Genomic DNA, 25121 nt, shown 5'->3' on the forward strand with positions numbered 1-25121 from the left:
TGAAAAATGCCTAGAAATGTCGCACTCTTTGTGTTATGTAAAAAAACACATGGGACACTTGTAGGCACTTTATATTATAGCAAGAATGCCTAGAAATGTCCCAAATGTTTTGTTAGGGATAAATACCATTCATTGTAGAAAAAAATCTCCAGCACCAGCCAAGCCCGGGGACCCACTCTAGAGCCCAACCCTGAGTTCTGAAAAATGCCTAGAAATGTCTCACTCTTTGTGTTAGGTTAAAAAAATAAAAATACATGGGACACTTGTAGGCACTTTACAGTGTAGCAAAATTGCCTCGAAATGTCCCACACGTTTTGTTAGGGAAAAATACAATACATGGGAGAACAAATTCTCCAGCACCAGCCAAGCCCGGGAACCTACTCTGAAGGCCCACCCTGAGTGATGAAAAATGCCTAGAAATGTCTCACTTTTTGTGTTAGGTAAAAACAAAACAAAAATGCATGGGACACTTGTAGGCACTTTATATTATAGCAAGAATGCCTAGAAATGTCCCAAATGTTTTGTTGGGGATAAATAACATTCATGGTAGAAAAAAATCTCCAGCACCAGCCATGCCCGGGGACCCACTCTAAAGCCCAACCCTGAGTGCTGAAAAATGCCTAGAAATGTCTCACTCTTTGTGTTAGGTAAAAACAAAACAAAAAATGCAACGGACACTTGTAGGCACTTTATATTATAGCAAGAATGCCTAGAAATGTCCCAAATGTTTTGTTAGGGATAAATAACATTCATGGTAGAAAAAAATCTCCAGCACCAGCAAAGCCCGGGGACCCACTCTAAAGCCCAACCCTGAGTGCTGAAAAATGCCTAGAAATGTCTCACTCTTTGTGTTATGTAAAAAAATACATGGGATACTTGTAGGTACTTTACATTATATCAAGAATGCCTAGAAATGTCCCAAATGTTTTGTTAGGGAAAAATAGAATACATGGGAGAAAAATTTCTCCAGCAGCAGCCAAGCCTGGGAAGCCACTCTAAAGCCACAACTTGACTGGTGAAAAATGGCTAGAAATGACTCACTCTTTGAGTTATGTTTTAAAAAATTACATGGGACACTTGTAGGCACTTTACATTATAGCAAGAATGCCTAGAAATGTCCCAAATGTTTTGTTAGGGAAAAATACAATACATGCGAGAAAAATTTCTCCAGCAGCAGCCAAGCCCGGGGACCCACTCTAAAGCCTAACCCTGAGTGCTGAAAAATGCCTAGAAATGTCTCACTCTTTGTGTTAGGTTAAAAAAAATTTAAATACATGGGACACTTGTAGGCACTTTACAGTGTAGCAAAAATGCCTCGAAATGTCCCACACGTTTTGTTAGGGAAAAATAAAATACATTGGAGAAAAAATTCCCCAGCACCAGCCAAGCCCGGGAACCCACTCTGAAGGACCACCCTGAGTGATGAAAAATGCCTAGAAATGTCTCACTCTTTGTGTTAGGTAAAAACAAAACTAAAAATACAATGGACACTTGTAGGCACTTTACATTATATAAAGAATGCCTAGAAATGTCCCAAATGTTTTGTTAGGGAAAAATACAATAAATGGTAGAAAAAATTCTCCAGCACCAGCCAAGCCTGTGGTGCCACTCTAAAGCCCATCCCTTAGTGCTGAAAAATGCCTAGAAATGTCTCACTCTTTGTGTTATGTAAAAAAATTACATGGGACACTTGAAGGCACTTTACAGTATAGCAAGAATGCCTAGAAATGTCCCAAATGTTTTCTTAGGGAAAAATGAAATACATGGGAGAAAAAATTCACCAGCAGCAGCCAAACCTGGTAAGCCACTCTAAAGCCCCAACCTGAGTGCTGAAACATGTCTAGAAATGTGTTACTCTTTGTGTTATGTAAAACAATTACATGGGACACTTGTAGGCACTTTATATTATAGCAAGAATGCCTAGAAATGTCCCAAATGTTTTGTTAGGGATAAACACAATACATGGTAGAAAAAAATGTCCAGCACCAGCCAAGCCCGGGGACCCACTCTAAAGCCCCAACCTGAGTGCTGAAAAATGCCTAGAAATTGCTCACTCTTTGTGCTAGGTAAACAAATACATGGGACACTTGTAGGCACTTTACATTATAGCAAGAATGCCTAGAAATGTCCCAAATGTTTTGTTAGGAAAAAATACAGTACATGGGAGAAAAATTTCTCCAGCAGCAGCCAAGCCTGGGAAGCCACTCTAAAGCCACACCTTGACTGGTGAAAAATGGCTAGAAATGAGTCACTCTTTGAGTTATGTTTAAAAAAATTACATGGGACACATGTAGGCACTTTACATTATAGGTCGGATGCCTAGAAATGTCCCAAATGTTTTGTTAGGGATAAATACAATAAATTGTAGAAAAAAATCTCCAGCACCAGCCAAGCCCGGGGACCCACTCTAAAGCCCAACCCTGACTGCTGAAAAATTGCTAGAAATGTCTCACTCTTTGTGTTATGTAAAACAATACATGGGACACTTGTAGGCACTTTACATTATAGCAAAAAATGCCTAGAAATGTCTCACTCTTTGTGTTAGGTAAAAACAAAAAATACATGGGACACTTGTAGGCACTTTACATTATAGCGAGAATGTCTAGAAATGACCCAAATGTTTTGTTAGGGAAAAATACAATAAATGGTAGAAAAAATTCTCCAGCACCAGCCAAGCCTGTGGAGCCACTCTAAAACCCCTCCCTTAGTATTGAAAAATGCCTAGAAATGTCTCACTCTTTGTGTTATGTAAACAAATTACATGGGACACTTGTAGGCACTTTACAGTATAGCAAGAATGCCTAGAAATGTCCCAAATGTTTTCTTAGGGAAAAATGAAATACATGGGAGAAAAAATTCACCAGCAGCAGCCAAGCCTGGGAAGCCACTCTAAAGCTCAACCCAGAGTGCTGAAAAATGCCTAGAAATGTCTCACTCTTTATGTTAGGTTAAAAAAAATAAAAATACATGGGACACTTGTAGGCGCTTTACAGTGTAGCAAAAATGCCTCGAAATGTTCTACATGTTTTGTTAGGGAAAAATACAATACATGGGAGAAAAAATTCTCCAGCAGCAGCCAAGCCTGGGAAGCCACTCTAAGGCCCCACCCTGAGTGGTGAAAAATGCCTAGAAATGTCTCACTCTTTGTGTTATGTAAAAAAATTACATGGGACACTTGTAGGCACTTTACATTATAGCAAGAATGCCTAGAAATGTCCCAAATGTTTTGTTAGGGATAAATAACATTCATGGTAGAAAAAAATCTCCAGCACCAGCCAAGCCCAGGGACCCACTCTAAAGCCCAACCCTGAGTGCTGAAAAATGCCTCGAAATGTTCTACATGTTTTGTTAGGGAAAAATACAATACATGGGAGAAAAAACTCTCCAGCAGCAGCCAAGCCTGGGAAGCCACTCTAAGGCCCCACCCTGAGTGGTGAAAAATGCCTAGAAATGTCTCACTCTTTGTGTTATGTAAAAAAATTACATGGGACACTTGAAGGCACTTTACAGTATAGCAAGAATGCCTAGAAATGTCCCAAATGTTTTCTTAGGGAAAAATGAAATACATGGGAGAAAAAATTCACCAGCAGCAGCCAAACCTGGTTAGCCACTCTAAAGCCCCACCCTGACTGCTGAAAAATGCCTAGAAATGTGTTACTCTTTGTGTTATGTAAAAAAAATGACATGGGACAGTTGTAGGCACTTTACAGTATAGCAATAATGCCTAGAAATGTGCCAAATGTTTTCTTAGGGAAAAATGAAATACATGGGAGAAAAAATTCACCAGCACCAGCCAAGCCTGGGGAGCCGCTCTAAAGCCCCCACCTGAGTGCTGAAAAAATGGCTAGAAATGTCTCACTCTTTGTTTAAGGTAAACAAAATGTAAATACATGGGACACTTGTAGGCACTTTACAGTGTAGCAAAAATGCCTCGAAATGTCCCACACGTTTTACAAGGGAAAAATACAATACATTGGAGAAAAAATTCTCCAGCACCAGCCAAGCCCGGGAACCCACTCTGAAGGCCCACCCTGAGTGATTAAAAAATGCCTAGAAATGTCTATTTCTTTGTGTTAGGTAAAAACAAAAAATACATGGGACACTTGTTGGCACTTTACATTATAGCGAGAATGTATAGAAATGTCCCAAATGTTTTGTTAGGGAAAAATACAATAAATGGTAGAAAAAATTCTCCAGCACCAGCCAAGCCTGTGGAGCCACTCTAAAGCCCATCCCTTAGTGCTGAAAAATGCCTAGAAATGTCTCACTCTTTGTGTTATGTAAAAAAATTACATGGGACACTTGTAGGCACTTTACATTATAGCAAGAATGCCTAGAAATGTCCCAAATGTTTTCTTAGGGAAAAATGAAATACATGGGAGAAAAAATTCACCAGCAGCAGCCAAGCCTGGGAAGCCACTCTAAAGCCCCACCATGACTGGTGAAGAATGCCTAGAAATGTCTCACTCTTTGTGTTATGTAAAAAAATACATGGTACACTTGTAGGCACTTTATATTATAGCAAGAATGCCTAGAAATGTCCCAAATGTTTTGTTAGGGATAAACACAATACATGGTAGTAAAAATTCTCCAGCACCAGCCAAGCCCGGGGACCAACTCTAAAGCCCAACCCTGACTGCTGAAAAATTGCTAGAAATGTCTCACTCTTTGTGTTATGTAAAACAATACATGGGACACTTGTAGGCACTTTACATGTTAGCAAAAAATGCCTAGAAATGTCTCACTCTTTGTGTTAGGTAAAAACAAAAAATACATGGGACACTTGTAGGCACTTTACATTATAGCGAGAATGTCTAGAAATGACCCAAATGTTTTGTTAGGGAAAAATACAATAAATGGTAGAAAAAATTCTCCAGCACCAGCCAAGCCTGTGGAGCCACTCTAAAACCCCTCCCTTAGTGCTGAAAAATGCCTAGAAATGTCTCACTCTTTGTGTTATGTAAACAAATTACATGGGACACTTGTAGGCACTTTACAGTATAGCAAGAATGCCTAGAAATGTCCCAAATGTTTTCTTAGGGAAAAATGAAATACATGGGAGAAAAAATTCACCAGCAGCAGCCAAGCCTGGGGAGCCGCTCTAAGGCCCCCACCTGAGTGCTGAAAAAATGCCTAGAAATGTCTCACTCTTTGTGTTAGGTAAAAACAAAACAAAAAATGCATGGGACACTTGTAGTTACTTTACATTGTAGCAAGAATGCCTAGAAATGTCCCAAATGTCTTGTTAGGGAAAAATACAATACATTGGACAAAAAATTCCCCAGCACCAGCAAAGCCCGGCAAGCCACTCTGAAGGACCACCCTGAGTGATGAAAAATGCCTAGAAATGTCTCACTCTTTGTGTTATGTAAAAAAATACATGGGAAACTTGTAGGCACTTTATATTTTAGCAAGAATGCATAGAAATGTCCCAAATGTTTTGTTAGGGATTAACTAAATACATGGTAGAAAAAATTCTCCAGCACCAGCCAAGCCCGGGGACCCACTGTAAAGTCCCACCCTGAGTGCTGAAAAATGCCTAGAAATATCTCACTCTTTGTGTTATGTAAAACAATTACATGGGACACTTGTAGGCACTTTATATTATAGCAAGAATGCCTAGAAATGTCCCAAATGTTTTGTTAGGGATAAATACCATTCATGGTAGAAAAAAATCTCCAGCACCAGCCATGCCCGGGGACCCACTCTAAAGCCCAACCCTGAGTGCTGAAAAATGCCTAGAAATGTCTCACCCTTTGTGTTAAGTTAAAAAAAATAAAAATACATGGGACACTTGTAGGCACTTTACAGTGTAGCAAAAATGCCTCAAAATGTCCCACACGATTTGGTAGGGAAAAATACAATATATTGGAGAAAGAATTCCCCAGCACAAGCCAAGCCCGGGAACCCACTCTGAAGGCCCACCCTGATTGATGAAAAATGCCTAGAAATGTCTCACTCTTTGTGTCAGGTAAAAACCAAACAAAAAATACATGGGACACTTGTAGGCACTTTACATCATAGCAAGAATGCCTAGAAATGTCCCAAATGTTTTGTTAGGGAAAAATACAATACATGGGAGAAAAAATTCTCCAGCAGCAGCCAAGCCTGGGAAGCCACTCTAAGGCCCCACCCTGAGTGGTGAAAAATGCCTAGAAATGTCTCACTCTTTGTGTTATGTAAAAAAAATTACATGGGACACTTGAAGGCACTTTACAGTATAGCAAGAATGCCTAGAAATGTCCCAAATGTTTTCTTAGGGAAAAATGAAATACATGGGAGAAAAAATTCACCAGCAGCAGCCAAACCTGGTTAGCCACTCTAAAGCCCCACCCTGACTGCTGAAAAATGCCTAGAAATGTGTTACTCTTTGTGTTATGTAGAAAAAATGACATGGGACAGTTGTAGGCACTTTACAGTATAGCAAGAATGCCTAGAAATGTGCCAAATGTTTTCTTAGGGAAAAATGAAATACATGGGAGAAAAAATTCACCAGCACCAGCCAAGCCTGGGGAGCCGCTCTAAAGCCCCCACCTGAGTGCTGAAAAAATGCCTAGAAATGTCTCACTCTTTGTTTAAGGTAAACAAAATGTAAATACATGGGACACTTGTAGGCACTTTACAGTGTAGCAAAAATGCCTCGAAATGTCCCACATGTTTTACAAGGGAAAAATACAATACATTGGAGAAAAAATTCTCCAGCACCAGCCAAGCCCGGGAACCCACTCTGAAGGCCCACCCTGAGTGATTAAAAAATGCCTAGAAATGTCTATTTCTTTGTGTTAGGTAAAAACAAAAAATACATGGGACACTTGTTGGCACTTTACATTATAGCGAGAATGTATAGAAATGTCCCAAATGTTTTGTTAGGGAAAAATACAATAAATGGTAGAAAAAATTCTCCAGCACCAGCCAAGCCTGTGGAGCCACTCTAAAGCCCATCCCTTAGTGCTGAAAAATGCCTAGAAATGTCTCACTCTTTGTGTTATGTAAAAAAATTACATGGGACACTTGTAGGCACTTTACAGTATAGCAAGAATGCCTAGAAATGTCCCAAATGTTTTCTTAGGGAAAAATGAAATACATGGGAGAAAAAATTCACCAGCAGCAGCCAAGCCTGGGAAGCCACTCTAAAGCCCCACCATGACTGGTGAAGAATGCCTAGAAATGTCTCACTCTTTGTGTTATGTAAAAAAATACATGGGACACTTGTAGGCACTTTATATTATAGCAAGAATGCCTCGAAATGTCCCACATGTTTTTTTAGGGAAAAATACAATACATTGGAGAAAAAATTCCCCAGCACAAGCCAAGCCCGGGAACCCACTCTGAAGGCCCAACCTGAGTGATGAAAAATGCCTAGAAATGTCTCACTCTTTGTGTCAGGTAAAAACAAAACAAAAAACACATGGGACAGTTGTAGGCACTTTACATTATAGCAAGAATGACTAGAAATGTCCCAAATGTTTTGTTAGGGAAAAATACAATACATGGGAGAAAAAATTCTCCAGCAGCAGCCAAGCCTGGGAAGCCACTCTAAAGCCAAACCCTGAGTGCTGAAACATGCCTAGAAATGTGTTTCTCTTTGTGTTATGTAAAAAAAATGGCATGGGACACTTGTAGGCATTTTACATTATAGCAAGAATGCCTAATATGTCCCAAATGTTTTGTTAGGGAAAAATACAATACATGGTAGAACAAATTCTCCAGCACCAGCCAAGCCCCTGGACCCACTCTAAAGCCCAACCCTGAGTGCTGAAAAATGCCTAGAAATGTCTCACTCTTTGTGTTAGGTAAACACAAAACAAAAAAATACATGGGACACTTTTAGGCACTTTACAGTGTAGCAAAAATGCCTCGAAATGTCCCACACATTTTGTTAGGAAAAAAATACAATACATGGGAGAAAAAATTCTCCAGCAGCAGCCAAGCCTGGGAAGCCACTTTAAAGCCCCACCATGACTGGTGAAGAATACCTAGAAATGTCTCACTCTTTGTGCTATGTAAAAAAATACATGGGACACTTGTAGGCACTTTATATTATAGCAAGAATGCCTAGAAATGTCCCAAATGTTTTGTTAGGGATAAACACAATACATGGTAGAAAAAATTCTCCAGCACCAGCCAAGCCCGGGGAACCAAACTCTAAAGCCCCACCCTGAGTGCTGAAAAATGCCTAGAAATGTCTCACTCTTTGTGTTATGTAAAAAAATACATGGGACACTTGTAGGCACTTTATATTATAGCAAGAATGCCTAGAAATGTCCCAAATGTTTTGTTAGGGATAAACACAATACATGGTAGAAAAAATTCTCCAGCACCAGCCAAGCCTGTGGAGCCACTCTAAAGCCCATCCCTTAGTGCTGAAAAATGCCTAGAAATGTCTCACTCTTTGTGTTATGTAAACAAATTACATGGGACACTTGTAGGCACTTTACAGTATAGCAAGAATGCCTAGAAATGTCCCAAATGTTTTCTTAGGGAAAAATTAAATACATGGGAGAAAAAATTCACCAGCAGCAGCCAAGCCTGGGAAGCCACTCTAAAGCCCCACCCTGAGTGCTGAAAAATGCCTAGAAATGTGTTACTCTTTGTGTTATGTAAAAAAAATGACATGGGACAGTTGTAGGCACTTTACATCATAGCAAGAATGCCTAGAAATGTCCCAAAAGTTGTGTTAGGGATAAACACAATACATGGTAGAAAAAATTCTCCAGCACCAGCCAAGCCCGGGGACCCACTCTAAAGCCCAACCCAGAGTGCTGAAAAATGCCTAGAAATGTCTCACTCTTTATGTTAGGTTAAAAAAAATAAAAATACATGGGACACTTGTAGGCGCTTTACAGTGTAGCAAAAATGCCTCGAAATTTTCTACATGTTTTGTTCGGGAAAAATACAATACATTGGAGAAAAAATTCCCCAGCACCGGCAAAGCCCGGCAACCCACTCTGAAGGACCACCCTGAGTGATGAAAAATGCCTAGAAATGTCTCACTCTTTGTGTTAGGTAAAAACAAAACAAAAAACACATGGGACACTTGTAGGGACTTTACATTATATCAAGAAAGCCTAGAAATGTCCCAAATGTTTTGTTTGGGAAAAATACAATACATGGGAGAAAAAATTCTCCAGCAGCAGCCAAGCCTGGGAAGCCACTCTAAGGCCCCACCCTGAGTGGTGAAAAATGCCTAGAAATGTCTCACTCTTTGTGTTATGTAATAAAATACATGGGACACTTGTAGGCACTTTATATTATAACAAGAATGCCTAGAAATGTCCCAAATGTTTTGTTAGGGATAAACACAATACATGGTAGAAAAAATTCTCCAGCACCAGCCAAGCCCGGGGACCCACTCTAAAGCCTCACCCTGAGTGCTGAAAAATGCCTAGAAATGTCTCACTCTTTGTGTTAGGTAAAAACAAAACAAAAAATGCATGGGACACTTGTAGTTACTTTACATTGTAGCAAGAATGCCTAGAAATGTCCCAAATGTCTTGTTAGGGAAAAATACAATACATTGGACAAAAAATTCCCCAGCACCAGGAAAGCCCGGCAAGCCACTCCTAAGGACCACCCTGAGTGATGAAAAATGCCTAGAAATGTCTCACTCTTTGTGTTATGTAAAAAAATACATGGGAAACTTGTAGGCACTTTATATTATAGCAAGAATGCCTAGAAATGTCCCAAATGTTTTGTTAGGGATTAACTAAATACATGGTAGAAAAAATTCTCCAGCACCAGCCAAGCCCGGGGACCCACTGTAAAGTCCCACCCTGAGTGCTGAAAAATGCCTAGAAATATCTCACTCTTTGTGTTATGTAAAACAATTACATGGGACACTTGTAGGCACTTTATATTATAGCAAGAATGCCTAGAAATGTCCCAAATGTTTTGTTAGGGATAAATACCATTCATGGTAGAAAAAAATCTCCAGCACCAGCCATGCCCGGGGACCCACTCTAAAGCCCAACCCTGAGTGCTGAAAAATGCCTAGAAATGTCTCACCCTTTGTGTTAAGTTAAAAAAAATTAAAATACATGGGACATTTGTAGGCACTTTACAGTGTAGCAAAAATGCCTCAAAATGTCCCACACGATTTGGTAGGGAAAAATACAATATATTGGAGAAAGAATTCCCCAGCACAAGCCAAGCCCGGGAACCCACTCTGAAGGCCCACCCTGATTGATGAAAAATGCCTAGAAATGTCTCACTCTTTGTGTCAGGTAAAAACCAAACAAAAAATACATGGGACACTTGTAGGCACTTTACATCATAGCAAGAATGCCTAGAAATGTCCCAAATGTTTTGTTAGGGAAAAATACAATACATGGGAGAAAAAATTCTCCAGCAGCAGCCAAGCCTGGGAAGCCACTCTAAGGCCCCACCCTGAGTGGTGAAAAATGCCTAGAAATGTCTCACTCTTTGTGTTATGTAAAAAAATTACATGGGACACTTGAAGGCACTTTACAGTATAGCAAGAATGCCTAGAAATGTCCCAAATGTTTTCTTAGGGAAAAATGAAATACATGGGAGAAAAAATTCACCAGCAGCAGCCAAACCTGGTTAGCCACTCTAAAGCCCCACCCTGACTGCTGAAAAATGCCTAGAAATGTGTTACTCTTTGTGTTATGTAAAAAAAATGACATGGGACAGTTGTAGGCACTTTACAGTATAGCAAGAATGCCTAGAAATGTGCCAAATGTTTTCTTAGGGAAAAATGAAATACATGGGAGAAAAAATTCACCAGCACCAGCCAAGCCTGGGGAGCCGCTCTAAAGCCCCCACCTGAGTGTTGAAAAAATGCCTAGAAATGTCTCACTCTTTGTTTAAGGTAAACAAAATGTAAATACATGGGACACTTGTAGGCACTTTACAGTGTAGCAAAAATGCCTCGAAATGTCCCACACGTTTTACAAGGGAAAAATACAATACATTGGAGAAAAAATTCTCCAGCACCAGCCAAGCCCGGGAACCCACTCTGAAGGCCCACCCTGAGTGATTAAAAAATGCCTAGAAATGTCTATTTCTTTGTGTTAGGTAAAAACAAAAAATACATGGGACACTTGTTGGCACTTTACATTATAGCGAGAATGTATAGAAATGTCCCAAATGTTTTGTTAGGGAAAAATACAATAAATGGTAGAAAAAATTCTCCAGCACCAGCCAAGCCTGTGGAGCCACTCTAAAGCCCATCCCTTAGTGCTGAAAAATGCCTAGAAATGTCTCACTCTTTGTGTTATGTAAAAAAATTACATGGGACACTTGTAGGCACTTTACAGTATAGCAAGAATGCCTAGAAATGTCCCAAATGTTTTCTTAGGGAAAAATGAAATACATGGGAGAAAAAATGCACCAGCAGCAGCCAAGCCTGGGAAGCCACTCTAAAGCCCCACCATGACTGGTGAAGAATGCCTAGAAATGTCTCACTCTTTGTGTTATGTAAAAAAATACATGGGACACTTGTAGGCACTTTATATTATAGCAAGAATGCCTAGAAATGTCCCAAATGTTTTGTTAGGGATAAACACAATACATGGTAGTAAAAATTCTCCAGCACCAGCCAAGCCCGGGGACCCACTCTAAAGCCCAACCCAGAGTGCTGAAAAATGCCTAGAAATGTCTCTGCCTTTGTGTTAGGTTAAAAAAAATTAAAATACATGGGACACTTGTAGGCACTTTACAGTGTAGCAAAAATGCCTCGAAATGTCCCACATGTTTTTTTAAGGGAAAAATACAATACAGTGCCTTGCATAAGTATTCACCCCCTTTGGACTTTTCTACATTTTGTCATGGTATAACCACAGATTAAAATTTATTTCATCGTGAGTTTATGTAATGGACCAACACAAAATAGTGCATCATTTGGAAGTGGGGGGAAATATTACATGGATTTCACAATTATTTACAAATAAAAATCTGAAAAGTGTTGAGTGCATATGTATTCACCCCCTTTACTGTGAAACCCCTAACAAAGATCTGGTGCGACCAATTGCATTCACAAGTCACATTTGCAAGTCACATAATTAGTAAATAGGGTCCACCTGTCTGCAATTTAATCTCAGTATAAATACACCTGTTCTGTGACGGACTCAGAGTTTGTTGGAGATCATTACTGAACAAACAGCATCATGAAGACCAAGGAGCTCACCAAACAGGTCAGGGATAAAGTTGTGGAGAAATATGAAGCAGGGTTAGGTTATAAAAAAATATCCAGAGCTTTGAACATCTCTCTGAGCACCATAAAATCCATCATAAGAAAATGGAAAGAATATGGCACAACCGCAAACCTACCAAGAGGAGGCCGTCCACCCAAACTGAAGAGTCGGACAAGGAGAAAATTAATCAGAGAAGCAACCAGGAGGCCCATGGTTACTCTGGAGGAGTTGCAGAGATCCACAGCTGAGGTGGGAGAATCTGTCCACAGGACAACTATTAGTCGTCTACTCCACAAATCTGGCCTTTATGGAAGAGTGGCAAGAAGAAAGCCATTGTTGAAAGGGATCCATAAAAAATCCCGTTTGGAGTTTGCCAGAAGCCATGTGGGAGACACAGCAAACATGTGGAAGAAGGTGCTCTGGTCAGATGAGACCAAAATTGAACTTTTTGGCCTCAATGCAAAACGCTATGTGTGGCGAAAACCCAACACTGCCCATCATCACCCTGAGCACACCATCCCAACAGTTGAACATGGTGGTGGTAGCATCATGCTGTGGGGATGCTTCTCTTCAGCAGGTACAGGGAAACTGGTCAGAATAGAGGGAAAGATGGATGGAGCCAAATACAGGGAAATCCTTGAAGAAAATCTGATGCAGTCTGCAAAAGACTTGAGACTGGGGCGGAGGTTCATCTTCCAGCAGGACAATGACCCTAAACATACAGCCAGAGCTACAAAGGAATGGTTTGGATTAAAGAATGTTAATGTCTTAAAATGGCCCAGTCAAAGCCCAGACCTCAATCCAATAGAGAATCTATGGCAAGACTTGAAGATTGCGGTTCACGTACGGTCTCCATCCAATCTGACTGAGCTTCATCTTTTTTGCCAAGAAGAATGGACAAACCTTTCCATCTCTAGATGTGCAAAGCTGGTAGAGACATACCCCAAAAGACGTGCAGCTGTAATTGCAGCGAAAGGGGGTTCTACCAAGTATTGACACAGGGGGGTGAATACTTATGCACCCAACAGATGTCAACTTTTTTGTTCTCATTATTGTTTGTGTCACAATAAAATTTATTTTGCACCTCCAAAGTACTATGCATGTTTTGTTGATCAAACGGGAAAGAGTTTATTTAAGTCTATTTGAATTCCAGTTAGTAACAGTACATAATGGGAAAAAGTCCAAGGGGGGTGAATACTTATGCAAGGCACTGTACATTGGAGAAAAAATTCCCCAGCACAGGCCAAGCCCGGGAACCCACTCTGAAGGCCCAACCTGAGTGATGAAAAATGCCTAGAAATGTCTCACTCTTTGTGTCAGGTAAAAACAAAACAAAAAACACATGGGACAGTTGTAGGCACTTTACATTATAGCAAGAATGACTAGAAATGTCCCAAATGTTTTGTTAGGGAAAAATACAATACATGGGAGAAAAAATTCTCCAGCAGCAGCCAAGCCTGGGAAGCCACTCTAAAGCCCAACCCTGAGTGCTGAAACATGCCTAGAAATGTGTTTCTCTTTGTGTTATGTAAAAAAAATGACATGGGACACTTGTAGGCACTTTACATTATAGCAAGAATGCCTAATATGTCCCAAATGTTTTGTTAGGGAAAAATACAATACATGGTAGAACAAATTCTCCAGCACCAGCCAAGCCCCTGGAACCAATCTAAAGCCCAACCCTGAGTGCTGAAAAATGCCTAGAAATGTCTCACTCTTTGTGTTAGGTAAACACAAAACAAAAAAATACATGGGACACTTTTAGGCACTTTACAGTGTAGCAAAAATGCCTCGAAATGTCCCACACATTTTGTTAGGAAAAAAATACAATACATGGGAGAAAAAATTCTCCAGCAGCAGCCAAGCCTGGGAAGCCACTTTAAAGCCCCACCATGACTGGTGAAGAATACCTAGAAATGTCTCACTCTTTGTGTTATGTAAAAAAATACATGGGACACTTGTAGGCACTTTATATTATAGCAAGAATGCCTAGAAATGTCCCAAATGTTTTGTTAGGGATAAACACAATACATGGTAGAACAAATTCTCCAGCACCAGCCAAGCCCGGGGAACCAAACTCTAAAGCCCCACCCTGAGTGCTGAAAAATGCCTAGAAATGTCTCACTCTTTGTGTTATGTAAAAAAATTACATGGGACACTTGTAGGCACTTTGCAGTGTAGCAAAAATGCCTCGAAATGTCCCACACGTTTTGGTAGGGAAAAATACAATACATTGGAGAAAGAATTCCCCAGCACAAGCCAAGTCTGGGAACCCACTCTGAAGGCCCACCCTGAGTGATTAAAAAATGCCTAGAAATGTCTATTTCTTTGTGTTAGGTAAAAACAAAAAATACATGGGATACTTGTAGGCACTTTACATTATAGCGAGAATGCCTCGAAATGTCCCACACGTTTTACAAGGGAAAAATACAATACATTGGAGAAAAAATTCTCCAGCACCAGCCAAGCCCGGGAACCCACTCTGAAGGCCCACCCTGAGTGATTAAAAAATGCCTAGAAATGTCTATTTCTTTGTGTTAGGTAAAAACAAAAAATACATGGGACACTTGTTGGCAATTTACATTATAGCGAGAATGTATAGAAATGTCCCAAATGTTTTGTTAGGGAAAAATACAATAAATGGTAGAAAAAATTCTCCAGCACCAGCCAAGCCTGTGGAGCCACTCTAAAGCCCATCCCTTAGTGCTGAAAAATGCCTAGAAATGTCTCACTCTTTGTGTTATGTAAAAAAATTACATGGGACACTTGTAGGCACTTTACAGTATAGCAAGAATGCCTAGAAATGTCCCAAATGTTTTCTTAGGGAAAAATGAAATACATGGGAGAAAAAATTCACCAGCAGCAGCCAAGCCTGGGAAGCCACTCTAAAGCCCCACCATGACTGGTGAAAAATGCCTAGAAATGTCTCACTCTTTGTGTTATGTAAAAAAATACATGGGACACTTGTAGGCACTTTATATTATAGCAAGAATGCCTAGAAATGTCCCAAATGTTTTGTTAGGGATAAACACAATACATGGTAGTAAAAATTCTCCAGCACCAGCCAAGCCCGGGGACCCACTCTAAAGCCCAACCCAGAGTGCTGAAAAATGCCTAGAAATGTCTCTGCCTTTGTGTTAGGTTAAAAAAAATTAAAATACATGGGACACTTGTAGGCACTTTACAGTGTAGCAAAAATGCCTCGAAATGTCCCACATGTTTTTTTAGGGAAAAATACAATACATTGGAGAAAAAATTCCCCAGCACAAGCCAAGCCCGGGAACCCACTCTAAAGGCCCACCCTGAGTGATGAAAAATGCCTAGAAATGTCTCACTCTTTGTGTTAGGTAAAAGTAAAACAAAAAATACATGGGACACTTGTAGGCACTTTATATGATAGCAAGAATGCCTAGAAATGTCCCAAATGTTTTGTTAGGGAAAAATACAATACATGGGAGAAAAAATTCTCCAGCAGCAGCCAAGCCTGGGAAGCCACTCTAAAGCCAAACCCTGAGTGCTGAAACATGCCTAGAAATGTGTTTCTCTTTGTGTTATGTAAAAAAAATGACATGGGACACTTGTAGGCATTTTACATTATAGCAAGAATGCCTAATATGTCCCAAATGTTTTGTTAGGGAAAAATACAATACATGGTAGAACAAATTCTCCAGCACCAGCCAAGCCCCTGGACCCACTCTAAAGCCCAACCCTGAGTGCTGAAAAATGCCTAGAAATGTCTCACTCTTTGTGTTAGGTAAACACAAAACAAAAAAATACATGGGACACTTTTAGGCACTTTACAGTGTAGCAAAAATGCCTCGAAATGTCCCACACATTTTGTTAGGAAAAAAATACAATACATGGGAGAAAAAATTCTCCAGCAGCAGCCAAGCCTGGGAAGCCACTTTAAAGCCCCACCATGACTGGTGAAGAATACCTAGAAATGTCTCACTCTTTGTGTTATGTAAAAAAATACATGGGACACTTGTAGGCACTTTATATTATAGCAAGAATGCCTAGAAATGTCCCAAATGTTTTGTTAGGGATAAACACAATACATGGTAGAACAAATTCTCCAGCACCAGCCAAGCCCGGGGAACCAAACTCTAAAGCCCCACCCTGAGTGCTGAAAAATGCCTAGAAATGTCTCACTCTTTGTGTTATGTAAAAAAATTACATGGGACACTTGTAGGCACTTTGCAGTGTAGCAAAAATGCCTCGAAATGTCCCACACGTTTTGGTAGGGAAAAATACAATACATTGGAGAAAGAATTCCCCAGCACAAGCCAAGTCTGGGAACCCACTCTGAAGGCCCACCCTGAGTGATTAAAAAATGCCTAGAAATGTCTATTTCTTTGTGTTAGGTAAAAACAAAAAATACATGGGATACTTGTAGGCACTTTACATTATAGCGAGAATGCCTCGAAATGTCCCACACGTTTTACAAGGGAAAAATACAATACATTGGAGAAAAAATTCTCCAGCACCAGCCAAGCCCGGGAACCCACTCTGAAGGCCCACCCTGAGTGATTAAAAAATGCCTAGAAATGTCTATTTCTTTGTGTTAGGTAAAAACAAAAAATACATGGGACACTTGTTGGCAATTTACATTATAGCGAGAATGTATAGAAATGTCCCAAATGTTTTGTTAGGGAAAAATACAATAAATGGTAGAAAAAATTCTCCAGCACCAGCCAAGCCTGTGGAGCCACTCTAAAGCCCATCCCTTAGTGCTGAAAAATGCCTAGAAATGTCTCACTCTTTGTGTTATGTAAAAAAATTACATGGGACACTTGTAGGCACTTTACAGTATAGCAAGAATGCCTAGAAATGTCCCAAATGTTTTCTTAGGGAAAAATGAAATACATGGGAGAAAAAATTCACCAGCAGCAGCCAAGCCTGGGAAGCCACTCTAAAGCCCCACCATGACTGGTGAAAAATGCCTAGAAATGTCTCACTCTTTGTGTTATGTAAAAAAATACATGGGACACTTGTAGGCACTTTATATTATAGCAAGAATGCCTAGAAATGTCCCAAATGTTTTGTTAGGGATAAACACAATACATGGTAGTAAAAATTCTCCAGCACCAGCCAAGCCCGGGGACCCACTCTAAAGCCCAACCCAGAGTGCTGAAAAATGCCTAGAAATGTCTCTGCCTTTGTGTTAGGTTAAAAAAAATTAAAATACATGGGACACTTGTAGGCACTTTACAGTGTAGCAAAAATGCCTCGAAATGTCCCACATGTTTTTTTAGGGAAAAATACAATACATTGGAGAAAAAATTCCCCAGCACAAGCCAAGCCCGGGAACCCACTCTAAAGGCCCACCCTGAGTGATGAAAAATGCCTAGAAATGTCTCACTCTTTGTGTTAGGTAAAAGTAAAACAAAAAATACATGGGACACTTGTAGGCACTTTATATGATAGCAAGAATGCCTAGAAATGTCCCAAATGTTTTGTTAGGGAAAAATACAATACATGGGAGAAAAAATTCTCCAGCAGCAGCCAAGCCTGGGAAGCCACTCTAAAGCCAAACCCTGAGTGCTGAAACATGCCTAGAAATGTGTTTCTCTTTGTGTTATGTAAAAAAAATGACATGGGACACTTGTAGGCATTTTACATTATAGCAAGAATGCCTAATATGTCCCAAATGTTTTGTTAGGGAAAAATACAATACATGGTAGAACAAATTCTCCAGCACCAGCCAAGCCCCTGGACCCACTCTAAAGCCCAACCCTGAGTGCTGAAAAATGCCTAGAAATGTCTCACTCTTTGTGTTAGGTAAACACAAAACAAAAAAATACATGGGACACTTTTAGGCACTTTACAGTGTAGCAAAAATGCCTCGAAATGTCCCACACATTTTGTTAGGAAAAAAATACAATACATGGGAGAAAAAATTCTCCAGCAGCAGCCAAGCCTGGGAAGCCACTTTAAAGCCCCACCATGACTGGTGAAGAATACCTAGAAATGTCTCACTCTTTGTGCTATGTAAAAAAATACATGGGACACTTGTAGGCACTTTATATTATAGCAAGAATGCCTAGAAATGTCCCAAATGTTTTGTTAGGGATAAACACAATACATGGTAAAAAAAATTCTCCAGCACCAGCCAAGCCCGGGGAACCAAACTCTAAAGCCCCACCCTGAGTGCTGAAAAATGCCTAGAAATGTGTTACTCTTTGTGTTATGTAAAAAAAATGACATGGGACAGTTGTAGGCACTTTACATCATAGCAAGAATGCCTAGAAATGTCCCAAAAGTTGTGTTAGGGATAAACACAATACATGGTAGAAAAAATTCTCCAGCACCAGCCAAGCCCGGGGACCCACTCTAAAGCCCAACCCAGAGTGCTGAAAAATGCCTAGAAATGTCTCACTCTTTATGTTAGGTTAAAAAAAATAAAAATACATGGGACACTTGTAGGCGCTTTACAGTGTAGCAAAAATGCCTCGAAATGTTCTACATGTTTTGTTCGGGAAAAATACAATACATTGGAGAAAAAATTCCCCAGCACCGGCAAAGCCCGGCAACCCACTCTGAAGGACCACCCTGAGTGATGAAAAATGCCTAGAAATGTCTCACTCTTTGTGTTAGGTAAAAACAAAACAAAAAACACATGGGACACTTGTAGGGACTTTACATTATATCAAGAAAGCCTAGAAATGTCCCAAATGTTTTGTTTGGGAAAAATACAATACATGGGAGAAAAAATTCTCCAGCAGCAGCCAAGCCTGGGAAGCCACTCTAAGGCCCCACCCTGAGTGGTGAAAAATGCCTAGAAATGTCTCACTCTTTGTGTTATGTAATAAAATACATGGGACACTTGTAGGCACTTTATATTATAACAAGAATGCCTAGAAATGTCCCAAATGTTTTGTTAGGGATAAACACAATACATGGTAGAAAAAATTCTCCAGCACCAGCCAAGCCCGGGGACCCACTCTAAAGCCCCACCCTGAGTGCTGAAAAATGACTAGAAATGTCTCACTCTTTGTGTTAGGTAAAAACAAAACAAAAAATGCATGGGACACTTGTAGTTACTTTACATTGTAGCAAGAATGCCTAGAAATGTCCCAAATGTCTTGTTAGGGAAAAATACAATACATTGGACAAAAAATTCCCCAGCACCAGCAAAGCCCGGCAAGCCACTCTGAAGGACCACCCTGAGTGATGAAAAATGCCTAGAAATGTCTCACTCTTTGTGTTATGTAAAAAAATACATGGGAAACTTGTAGGCACTTTATATTTTAGCAAGAATGCATAGAAATGTCGCAAATGTTTTGTTAGGGATTAACTAAATACATGGTAGAAAAAATTCTCCAGCACCAGCCAAGCCCGGGGACCCACTGTAAAGTCCCACCCTGAGTGCTGAAAAATGCCTAGAAATATCTCACTCTTTGTGTTATTTAAAACAATTACATGGGACACTTGTAGGCACTTTATATTATAGCAAGAATGCCTAGAAATGTCCCAAATGTTTTGTTAGGGATAAATACCATTCATGGTAGAAAAAAATCTCCAGCACCAGCCATGCCCGGGGACCCACTCTAAAGCCCAACCCTGAGTGCTGAAAAATGCCTAGAAATGTCTCACCCTTTGTGTTAAGTTAAAAAAAATAAAAATACATGGGACACTTGTAGGCACTTTACAGTGTAGCAAAAATGCCTCAAAATGTCCCACACGATTTGGTAGGGAAAAATACAATATATTGGAGAAAGAATTCCCCAGCACAAGCCAAGCCCGGGAACCCACTCTGAAGGCCCACCCTGATTGATGAAAAATGCCTAGAAATGTCTCACTCTTTGTGTCAGGTAAAAACCAAACAAAAAATACATGGGACACTTGTAGGCACTTTACATCATAGCAAGAATGCCTAGAAATGTCCCAAATGTTTTGTTAGGGAAAAATGCAATACATGGGAGAAAAAATTCTCCAGCAGCAGCCAAGCCTGGGAAGCCACTCTAAATCCCCACCATGAGTGGTGAAAAATGCCTAGAAATGTCTCACTCTTTGTGTTATGTAAAAAAATACAAGGGATACTTGAAGGTACTTTACATTATAGCAAGAATGCCTAGAAATGTCCCAAATGTTTTGTTAGGGATAAACACAATAAATGGTAGAAAAAATTCTCCAGCACCAGCCAAGCCTGTGGAGCCACTCTAAAGCCCATCCCTTAGTGCTGAAAAATGCCTAGAAATGTCTCACTCTTTGTGTTATGTAAACAAATTACATGGGACACTTGTAGGCACTTTACAGTATAGCAAGAATGCCTAGAAATGTCCCAAATGTTTTCTTAGGGAAAAATTAAATACATGGGAGAAAAAATTCACCAGCAGCAGCCAAGCCTGGGAAGCCACTCTAAAGCCCCACCCTGAGTGCTGAAAAATGCCTAGAAATGTGTTACTCTTTGTGTTATGTAAAAAAAATGACATGGGACAGTTGTAGGCACTTTACATCATAGCAAGAATGCCTAGAAATGTCCCAAAAGTTGTGTTAGGGATAAACACAATACATGGTAGAAAAAATTCTCCAGCACCAGCCAAGCCCGGGGACCCACTCTAAAGCCCAACCCAGAGTGCTGAAAAATGCCTAGAAATGTCTCACTCTTTATGTTAGGTTAAAAAAAATAAAAATACATGGGACACTTGTAGGCGCTTTACAGTGTAGCAAAAATGCCTCGAAATGTTCTACATGTTTTGTTCGGGAAAAATACAATACATTGGAGAAAAAATTCCCCAGCACCGGCAAAGCCCGGCAACCCACTCTGAAGGACCACCCTGAGTGATGAAAAATGCCTAGAAATGTCTCACTCTTTGTGTTAGGTAAAAACAAAACAAAAAACACATGGGACACTTGTAGGGACTTTACATTATATCAAGAAAGCCTAGAAATGTCCCAAATGTTTTGTTTGGGAAAAATACAATACATGGGAGAAAAAATTCTCCAGCAGCAGCCAAGCCTGGGAAGCCACTCTAAGGCCCCACCCTGAGTGGTGAAAAATGCCTAGAAATGTCTCACTCTTTGTGTTATGTAATAAAATACATGGGACACTTGTAGGCACTTTATATTATAACAAGAATGCCTAGAAATGTCCCAAATGTTTTGTTAGGGATAAACACAATACATGGTAGAAAAAATTCTCCAGCACCAGCCAAGCCCGGGGACCCACTCTAAAGCCTCACCCTGAGTGCTGAAAAATGCCTAGAAATGTCTCACTCTTTGTGTTAGGTAAAAACAAAACAAAAAATGCATGGGACACTTGTAGTTACTTTACATTGTAGCAAGAATGCCTAGAAATGTCCCAAATGTCTTGTTAGGGAAAAATACAATACATTGGACAAAAAATTCCCCAGCACCAGGAAAGCCCGGCAAGCCACTCTGAAGGACCACCCTGAGTGATGAAAAATGCCTAGAAATGTCTCACTCTTTGTGTTATGTAAAAAAATACATGGGAAACTTGTAGGCACTTTATATTATAGCAAGAATGCCTAGAAATGTCCCAAATGTTTTGTTAGGGATTAACTAAATACATGGTAGAAAAAATTCTCCAGCACCAGCCAAGCCCGGGGACCCACTGTAAAGTCCCACCCTGAGTGCTGAAAAATGCCTAGAAATATCTCACTCTTTGTGTTATGTAAAACAATTACATGGGACACTTGTAGGCACTTTATATTATAGCAAGAATGCCTAGAAATGTCCCAAATGTTTTGTTAGGGATAAATACCATTCATGGTAGAAAAAAATCTCCAGCACCAGCCATGCCCGGGGACCCACTCTAAAGCCCAACCCTGAGTGCTGAAAAATGCCTAGAAATGTCTCACCCTTTGTGTTAAGTTAAAAAAAATTAAAATACATGGGACACTTGTAGGCACTTTACAGTGTAGCAAAAATGCCTCAAAATGTCCCACACGATTTGGTAGGGAAAAATACAATATATTGGAGAAAGAATTCCCCAGCACAAGCCAAGCCCGGGAACCCACTCTGAAGGCCCACCCTGATTGATGAAAAATGCCTAGAAATGTCTCACTCTTTGTGTCAGGTAAAAACCGAACAAAAAATACATGGGACACTTGTAGGCACTTTACATCATAGCAAGAATGCCTAGAAATGTCCCAAATGTTTTGTTAGGGAAAAATACAATACATGGGAGAAAAAATTCTCCAGCAGCAGCCAAGCCTGGGAAGCCACTCTAAGGCCCCACCCTGAGTGGTGAAAAATGCCTAGAAATGTCTCACTCTTTGTGTTATGTAAAAAAATTACATGGGACACTTGAAGGCACTTTACAGTATAGCAAGAATGCCTAGAAATGTCCCAAATGTTTTCTTAGGGAAAAATGAAATACATGGGAGAAAAAATTCACCAGCAGCAGCCAAACCTGGTTAGCCACTCTAAAGCCCCACCCTGACTGCTGAAAAATGCCTAGAAATGTGTTACTCTTTGTGTTATGTAAAAAAAATGACATGGGACAGTTGTAGGCACTTTACAGTATAGCAAGAATGCCTAGAAATGTGCCAAATGTTTTCTTAGGGAAAAATGAAATACATGGGAGAAAAAATTCACCAGCACCAGCCAAGCCTGGGGAGCCGCTCTAAAGCCCCCACCTGAGTGTTGAAAAAATGCCTAGAAATGTCTCACTCTTTGTTTAAGGTAAACAAAATGTAAATACATGGGACACTTGTAGGCACTTTACAGTGTAGCAAAAATGCCTCGAAATGTCCCACACGTTTTACAAGGGAAAAATACAATACATTGGAGAAAAAATTCTCCAGCACCAGCCAAGCCCGGGAACCCACTCTGAAGGCCCACCCTGAGTGATTAAAAAATGCCTAGAAATGTCTATTTCTTTGTGTTAGGTAAAAACAAAAAATACATGGGACACTTGTTGGCACTTTACATTATAGCGAGAATGTATAGAAATGTCCCAAATGTTTTGTTAGGGAAAAATACAATAAATGGTAGAAAAAATTCTCCAGCACCAGCCAAGCCTGTGGAGCCACTCTAAAGCCCATCCCTTAGTGCTGAAAAATGCCTAGAAATGTCTCACTCTTTGTGTTATGTAAAAAAATTACATGGGACACTTGTAGGCACTTTACAGTATAGCAAGAATGCCTAGAAATGTCCCAAATGTTTTCTTAGGGAAAAATGAAATACATGGGAGAAAAAATGCACCAGCAGCAGCCAAGCCTGGGAAGCCACTCTAAAGCCCCACCATGACTGGTGAAGAATGCCTAGAAATGTCTCACTCTTTGTGTTATGTAAAAAAATACATGGGACACTTGTAGGCACTTTATATTATAGCAAGAATGCCTAGAAATGTCCCAAATGTTTTGTTAGGGATAAACACAATACATGGTAGTAAAAATTCTCCAGCACCAGCCAAGCCCGGGGACCCACTCTAAAGCCCAACCCAGAGTGCTGAAAAATGCCTAGAAATGTCTCTGCCTTTGTGTTAGGTTAAAAAAAATTAAAATACATGGGACACTTGTAGGCACTTTACAGTGTAGCAAAAATGCCTCGAAATGTCCCACATGTTTTTTTAGGGAAAAATACAATACATTGGAGAAAAAATTCCCCAGCACAGGCCAAGCCCGGGAACCCACTCTGAAGGCCCAACCTGAGTGATGAAAAATGCCTAGAAATGTCTCACTCTTTGTGTCAGGTAAAAACAAAACAAAAAACACATGGGACAGTTGTAGGCACTTTACATTATAGCAAGAATGACTAGAAATGTCCCAAATGTTTTGTTAGGGAAAAATACAATACATGGGAGAAAAAATTCTCCAGCAGCAGCCAAGCCTGGGAAGCCACTCTAAAGCCCAACCCTGAGTGCTGAAACATGCCTAGAAATGTGTTTCTCTTTGTGTTATGTAAAAAAAATGACATGGGACACTTGTAGGCACTTTACATTATAGCAAGAATGCCTAATATGTCCCAAATGTTTTGTTAGGGAAAAATACAATACATGGTAGAACAAATTCTCCAGCACCAGCCAAGCCCCTGGAACCAATCTAAAGCCCAACCCTGAGTGCTGAAAAATGCCTAGAAATGTCTCACTCTTTGTGTTAGGTAAACACAAAACAAAAAAATACATGGGACACTTTTAGGCACTTTACAGTGTAGCAAAAATGCCTCGAAATGTCCCACACATTTTGTTAGGAAAAAAATACAATACATGGGAGAAAAAATTCTCCAGCAGCAGCCAAGCCTGGGAAGCCACTTTAAAGCCCCACCATGACTGGTGAAGAATACCTAGAAATGTCTCACTCTTTGTGTTATGTAAAAAAATACATGGGACACTTGTAGGCACTTTATATTATAGCAAGAATGCCTAGAAATGTCCCAAATGTTTTGTTAGGGATAAACACAATACATGGTAGAACAAATTCTCCAGCACCAGCCAAGCCCGGGGAACCAAACTCTAAAGCCCCACCCTGAGTGCTGAAAAATGCCTAGAAATGTCTCACTCTTTGTGTTATGTAAAAAAATTACATGGGACACTTGTAGGCACTTTGCAGTGTAGCAAAAATGCCTCGAAATGTCCCACACGTTTTGGTAGGGAAAAATACAATACATTGGAGAAAGAATTCCCCAGCACAAGCCAAGTCTGGGAACCCACTCTGAAGGCCCACCCTGAGTGATTAAAAAATGCCTAGAAATGTCTATTTCTTTGTGTTAGGTAAAAACAAAAAATACATGGGATACTTGTAGGCACTTTACATTATAGCGAGAATGCCTCGAAATGTCCCACACGTTTTACAAGGGAAAAATACAATACATTGGAGAAAAAATTCTCCAGCACCAGCCAAGCCCGGGAACCCACTCTGAAGGCCCACCCTGAGTGATTAAAAAATGCCTAGAAATGTCTATTTCTTTGTGTTAGGTAAAAACAAAAAATACATGGGACACTTGTTGGCAATTTACATTATAGCGAGAATGTATAGAAATGTCCCAAATGTTTTGTTA

The sequence above is a fragment of the Pleuronectes platessa genome, chromosome 16, assembly GCF_947347685.1.
Source record: "Pleuronectes platessa chromosome 16, fPlePla1.1, whole genome shotgun sequence".
NCBI classification, from domain to species: Eukaryota; Metazoa; Chordata; class Actinopteri; order Pleuronectiformes; family Pleuronectidae; genus Pleuronectes; species Pleuronectes platessa.